At 41.2% G+C, this 7,470-nt stretch overlaps 1 non-coding gene across 1 annotated transcript; it reads right to left on the bottom strand.

Annotated features, from left to right (window-relative positions):
* Positions 1 to 6,612: 6,612 nt before the first annotated feature.
* Positions 6,613 to 6,731, bottom strand: LOC111865525. Its single transcript, XR_002842986.1, has one exon. It is a non-coding gene; the product is annotated as a 5S ribosomal RNA (ribosomal RNA).
* Positions 6,732 to 7,470: the final 739 nt, after the last annotated feature.

Here is a 7,470-nt window from a genome sequence, read left to right as displayed (position 1 = left end):
GTTAAGGGGTGGACGACCCGTGTTCGATTCCCGCCAGGGTAAGATTTTTCTTTTCTCCATAAGGTCCAGACCGAATCCAGGGTCACTCGGCCTCCTATCCAATTGGTGCCGGGGGCTCTTTCCACAGAAGGACAAAGTAATAACGGCGTTTAGCTAGTGTCAAGTCCAAGAAGGGTGGAATTATAACTCCACTCCCCATATTTCTTCATGGTATAATACTTAACTATTTTTTTTTATTGCTAGTGGAGTGGGACTAAGTCCCTTGTACTGCGGCCACTTCTGGCCTATTGTACCAGACCCACATGATAGGTGAGGGTGATTGTGGAGCAATTGGTGGAATGAAGATTGGCAGGGGAAACCGAAGCACTCGGAGACAACCCGCACCAGCGCCACTTTGTCCACCACAAATGTCACTTGACCAGACCCGGAATCGAACCCGGGCCGCCGCGGTGGGAAGCCAGCGACTAACCGCTTGAGCTGTGGCGCGTCCCTAATGCTTGACTAAGTAAGTAAGTTCATAATAACAATTTTTACGTGAAAATTAACTGAAATCCGTGAAACAAGCTTCCTCTAGCCTTTAAAAAATAAACTCTTTTCCTTTCTGATTCTTCAGCCAATTATATAAGCACCAAATATTCTAAAGAGATAGAATTACATTAATCATCTAAGCATTTGTCTTTGATAACGAACCCCCAAGGGATAAGTAATGAAAATCAGTAAGTAAGCATAATTATTCTAATTTATTATCTGATTCTCAGAATACAGTGTACATAAACCGAGCATAGACGGCTTCTGTTCCTAGTCGGACTTAAGCCGCAGTAGCACAGGGAATTTCCTTCGAATTTTTAACGTTGAATATTTTACAAACACGCGTGTCCATCGACGTGTAAAAATACGCTGGGACTTCACTTTCATCTCCTGGAAACGCTTATTTTTCCCCCCTTCAGTCTTCTAAAAGAAAAAGCAAGGACCCAAAGGAAGTAATGAAACATTAGCCGTGTACACATTAAGCGAACAGACAGACCTGAGTGTTTGTAGGGCTCGGTAGACCGGGCAGACGGAATTAGTTATCGAGAGTCGAGTTTGTTTTCCAGAAGCCATGCTGATGACAAACTGTGCAGAAAGTGGAAACCATTCCCTGTGGAGCTTCTTCCAGATTAGATAAAATTACCCAGTTGCGACAATTTAAAATAACCCTCAATAATTCACAGGAAGATGCTGGTTCGAGCACAGTTCTTCAAAACCACAAAAAAGTAGATTCTAAAGGGTTCTGACGATGCTGCATAACACCCAGAATTAGAGAACCAGTTTCCAAAACGTTGTGTTTTCTAGTTTGTAGAATACCGGATGAAGATCAAAAAGTCCGAAACCCCAGTAATTTTGAGCACAAAAAAAAGACATCACCTCAAGACTCATTAGATTTTACTGTGAATGATAATGGCCGTACAAAGCTTAAAACTTATCACTCGTTTACTCATGGAGCTGAGCACTTCTTGAGAAGCTGCCAGTTGTGCAGCTACTTAAGAACTTCCCAGCATTTTATGTAACACGAATGATCATTTTAATTATACTTGTCGAAGAGTACAAGTTATGAAGTTCCTCGCCATAAAAAAGAATAAGCTTGTTTCGAAAGATCAAAAGAAGCTTAAATCTTATGCAATTTTCGCAATTTTTATCGGTTTTTCTATATAAAACAGAGATGATACTTTACAAATAGGTCACGACATTTTTCTCTCGCATGCATAATAAACGATTATAATATTCAAAGTAACCACGCACCTTTCGACGCTACATAATCTCGTCACTTGATGTACCGTCGCAAAATAACCATTTACATTTATCTTAAGGCCTACTACACGTATGTTACTGAATTCGGAGAGAAGTTCGAACGTGAGGACTTCTTCTGCTACCCTTGACAGGAAGGGCGTCAGGTGCATATCTGCGGATGTGCCAATACCACGAGCGAGCGACAAGGACCTGCACTTATTTACATGTTTATTACAGTCTTCCTCTCGTCACAGACAGATTTCGTTTTGATAGCAAGAAATTTGTGATCTGATAACAATTCTGCAAAGTGTCCAAACAGTAACTACTCAGAAGTGGGGTTGCAAAAGCAAATGCAACCCCCGAAGTCTGTATTTAGTGTTTGTGGTTGTGAGAGGGATGTCGAGTGAAAGGGAGGTTTGAGAAAGTGCCCCAAGTTCAATTTCCTGTGAACACCCTCGATTCACATACACGCCTATTACACAGGCTGTCAATAACAGGCACCTCAAGGTGTGAGCTTGGTTAAATTGCCAGATATTTTGCTAGTACAGATGCTGTGAACAATTCTGTATGGATGTGTGACCCTCCACATTACAAGGCGGGGGAAAAACCGTCAACATGTCTTCTAATGCAGAAGGCTTCTGCTGGGAGCTATTATAACTCTCTGCTTGATATCGAACTTGGCGGTCTTGTGTTGTTATCCTGGAAGTTCCAAGTTCATTTCTCTGTCCGGAAGTTACTATGACTGAAAAATTCTTTGGGTTTCTTCAGTCTCTCCAAGTTCATAAAGATTGTTTCAGGCATTAAAATTTAATAAGGGGGATACACCCAGAACATGATGATCGCATGAGCCTACTTTTAATCTTTCTTCTACATCAGGAAATTCACTAAAAATTGAGTTCGTACCTCCCAGGAAATACACTGCGTCTCCGCTGCAAAGCCCAACAGATTAATGTTGTTTATGGAAACAAACGCTGTTTGAGAACAATGCGAAATGCATTTTGTAAGCAGAATGCAGAATTTTAGTATGTTAGGCATATGGTGCAGATTTCAGAGGCCGCGCGGTCTAAGGCCAGAAAGTCTTTCTAGACCACTCGAAACCTGGGGTCGTGGGTTCGAATCCGACTCAAGGCATTAATGTTTGTCTGCGTTGATTCTGTGTTTGTGCTACCCTGTGTGTAGGTAGCAGTCTTGCGACGGGCTGATACCCCGTCCAAGGGGTCCTACCGTCTGTCTGCAAGATTAAACTGAAGTGAAACGAAGCGTTTTACAGATATCCAATGCTCCAGAGGGAGAAACAGGAATAAAGATAGAGAGAGAGAGACAGCAGGTGGTACCACTCAAATTTAACCGTTTAACGACGCTGTCAGTAACATGGTATGACGTCGAATTTTCCAAAGGTAATACACAATATATTGACAAGAACATGAAAAAGATGTCCCATGGCCTAATTTAAAGTAGAAACTCTTTAGTTCTTGGTGTGGGGTGAGACTTGAGTCCATTTGATGAGACGGCCACTAACTGGCCTATTGCACCAGTCCTGGATGATAGATTATGAATCTGGAGGAGTCGGTGTAATAAGAATTGGCCGGGGAAATCGAAGTACTCGGAGAAATCCTACCCCAGTGGCACTTTGTCCACCACGAATCCCACATGACCTGAACTGTTCTCGAACCCTGGCCCCCACCGTGGGAAAATTTAAGGTAGTAACCCCACGTTAGCATGAATAGCCTGAAGAGAACCAAGGGAAACTTAAATAGGAATAACTTGGTGGTCCAATTAAGTTCGATCCAGGCACTTCTCAATTATAAGTCAGAAGACTTGCCGGTCCGAGCCAATTTGCGCGGTGGAAAACGGACTCTGTACATCCGTCTTCAGGTGAACAGGATATGGAAGGAAATCTACTCCATTTGACTCCTTCATAGAGCTGCTGCCGAACCATTAATCCAATTTAATCGAGCTCCATTCAGTTCTTCCAGAGAGGCTCGAATACATTTGTTGCTAGATTCACGCAGTGCTGATATCAGATATCACGCCAATTCTAATGTCCGTTTGGCCTAAGGCTGAGCACACTGACCAACCGACTTCCAGTCAATTCGAATCGAGTGGAGAAAGGAATTTTCTCTTGACCGTTTCTCATAAATCATACGACTCGATTCGATTTGACTAGACTCGATTTCATCCGTGTGTGCCCAGCAACTTTAGAAGCGCAAACATTTGTATAGGGGGTTCTAATTCCTCTCGAAGTAGGGGATGGTTAAGGATTGATGGACTGATCATCCTGTCGCCTGTCTGATTAGACTGAGGCTTGATTCGCGCTCTAGTGTAAATGAAGACGAATGCTTATTACAGGGGACAGGAGAGTTAAGCACCCCTGTATAGACCCTACCTGCAACAACAACATAGAAGGACTACTATGGCTACTGTGTTCTACTTTCGTACTTCCCTCATTAAGTTGGTGAAAATTACAAAGGACAGGCACAGGCACACCTGATACTGGCCATTTCAAACTTCTTCCAATTTATATAAGATTTCAGTTCGTACCTCACAGGAAACGCATTACGTCCCCGCTACAACACACAATCGGTTAATGTTGTTTAGGGAAATAATGGCTGTTTATTGTGAGAACCATACGAAACACACAAACACACTCTGTAGGAAGACTGAAGAGTTTTAGTATGTTAAAGCAGGTGGTATATATAATGACCACTGGGCTTTAAAGGATTAAGCTGCTGATAATAGTTGAATGGAGTAGAGAAAATGACAATCTTTAGAAGTGGAATTATTCCTTGTCTTGCTGTTTTGTTTGCATTTCTTGCAGAGGTAAATTAATTAGCTAAGCACAAAGCTATGACGGTGTATGTGGGAATAGATGTATAACTCCAAAATTTTTAACCTCGGCACTAGATGGATGTGTGTGTGTGGTAAGCTTCATGACTCTATCGCTTTAATTCCGGAGAAAGAGCCCCGGGTATTCAGGGTGCGTCTCAGGGCCAGTGTAAACGTTATTGAGAAGAAGAGAAAAAATATGTACCTGCCGGGAATCGCAACTCGGCCATCCAGCCCATGACCCATTGCCATACTGACTGAGCTACGCCGGTTCCTTCTTTGTAGAGTGTATAAAATGAAAATATATTGGAGGTGTCACTTATGTTTAACCTTTTGTTTCTAAGTCTCATGTTCGAAAATAATAGTTTATACAGATTTGGATACTGAGTCATTATTAGAACTATCGATAAAATTTCATTGTATCCTGTCAATCAAAGAGAAATCTCATCTAAATTACACGAAGCTGAAATAGGCCTTTTCCCCCCATTTTTTTCAAGAAGTGGCTGATTGTACAAACGGTGTGTACATAGCATTTTTGATTAAAATCTAAAATTTTAAAATATATTTTCTAGCACGGTGAATATTTAACAAATGCAGAGAAACAAAAACTTCTGGCTCCAGGAAACCTGAATATATTCCCCGAAACTGCTAAATGCGACTCGAACAAATTTGATGCTGGTTCTATATTATAAATTGCTGAGAAACTTCAGAATTTGGTGGGGTAAAATTAATAAATATGAAAAATTTTATATATTAGAAAAATGTAATGAATTACGATAAGCACAATTAATCTCTTCTACACAAAATCAGCTGCAGGAGGGTCACACCTAACTTCCTAACGACGGAACCTGTTGGTTCCCGAGAGCTCCTCTCCATGCCTAGCTCGACAACCGCTCTTGTACCCGAATGCGATTCGACTGTCCTCTCAGCCACTTACCTTTATTTNTTGAAGACCTTTATGAAAGTTATGGTAAATTTCCCTATAAATTTTTTTTTAAACAAACAGCTATGTCCAAGCATGAAGGGAATGGATATTCTTATAAATGCCAATGAAATAAGATTATTTTTTATTCAGCAGAGCTCGACAACCGCTCTTGTACCCGAATGCGATCGACTGTCCTCTCATCCTCTTACCTCTTTTACGCTTCCTTCAAGCAGAGAAATAATTTCGTATTCTGCCCTAATTTTGAACCACTACGTAATATTTCAAAATTTGAAAAGGAGCTTACGAAGCTTGGGTGATAATATTAAATTGGATCTTAGGGAAAAATGTTGAAGTGGTATGGACCTGATTCATCTGGCTGAGGATGGGGACCAGTGGAGGGCTTTTGTGAAGACGGTAGTGAATAATCTGGTTCTATAAAATCTTGGGAAAAGTGTTTGAGTGGTTGAGGGACCGGTAGTTTTCAGGGAGGAGGTGGCTCGCTCGTCGCTTGAACCACAGGGTTGGGGGGTTCACACTCTTGTGCCCTTAGGCTACGTTGCGTATGTTTGACAGCTCTGTCTTTACAAGACGCCCCCCAGCTGTAAGAAAAGGGACTGGGACGCCCTCGCTCGACTACAGCCCTTCATGCTCCCGCATTACACGTACGGTTCACTGGAATGCTCCGGGGTTGCATGGAAAGGCTACATTTGCACTTAAATATTTCTCTGTCTGTCTGTGTGTCTCTTTTCTGATGATAATGGTAGTTCCATAGCGCTAGCAGACTCGTATTATCCAGTGATACAATGTAATGCTGGTAGATTCGTTGTAGGAAGATTAACGAGAAGAGCAAGAAGTCAGCTTGAGGATGTTGGCATGGATGGTATAATAATATTTAGATTAATCTTAAGTTATAAAATCTCCATGTCTTGCTCTCTGTCGCTTAACCCTTCCTGTCATTTGGGCTTACTAAATAGGGTGTTTTACTTTTCGAACAGTGTTAGCAGGTAATATTTCATGATTCAGATGATGATGATAATTTCATGAAGCAAGTAAGAGAAGGATGTAACCGGAAAAAAAAAAAAACGAAAAATTAACGTCAACAGCACGCGGTGTTCCCAAGCGGTCACCCATCCAAGTACTAACCACGCCCAATGTTGCTTAACTTCGGTGATCGGACGAGAACCGGTGTATTCAACATGGTATGGCCGTTGACTAAGCACATTCGTATCCTTTCCTCAACTTCATTGCCATAAAGATCTTCAGACATTCATAGCTTTAATTTGTTTTTATGATTTACAGATTTCTATTACGGAGTAATTGTTCTCATTAGTAATGATGGTGAACAGAATATTAATATTGTAACTTGCAAAGACAGAAGTGAGATACAATTAGATCGGAAAAAAGTAAGATAACTACCACCTACACGTGGAGTTCCCAAGCAGTCACCAGTCAACTCCTATCCACGTGCAATACTACTTAACTTAGGTGACTATACAAGAATCGGTGTTTTGAACATGGTATAGCCCCTGGATGGGGAAATGTTTACCATACCTTCACGGCACGTATACAAAATTGTATTTCCATAGACCTTAAAGTGTGAATGATCTTGATTTGTTCCCAAACATTCAAATATTGGAAGTGACATTATTCTTATTATCACCTGTTATAGACCATTCGCTGTTTACGACCTAATGTGTACAGGAAATGAACGTTAATATTAAACAACTCGTGAGAAAATAATGTAAAATAGAATAATGATTCTGTAATAAGAATCTTAAAATCAGGAAACGAGATGAAACTATGGACGTCTGACTATCTTTCTGTCCAAGAAATATAGGGGAGTATGTTCGCTTGCTTCGTCAACGGCCATACCATGTTGAATACACCGGTTCTTGTCCGATCACCGAAGTTAAGCAACATTGGGCGTGGTTAGTACTTGGATGGGTGACCGC

The sequence above is a fragment of the Cryptotermes secundus genome, unplaced genomic scaffold (genome assembly GCF_002891405.2).
Source record: "Cryptotermes secundus unplaced genomic scaffold, Csec_1.0 scaffold560, whole genome shotgun sequence".
In the NCBI taxonomy this organism is placed as follows: Eukaryota; Metazoa; Arthropoda; class Insecta; order Blattodea; family Kalotermitidae; genus Cryptotermes; species Cryptotermes secundus.
Note: the sequence above shows the minus strand (reverse complement) of the source record. Positions and strands in the feature narration are given on the sequence as shown.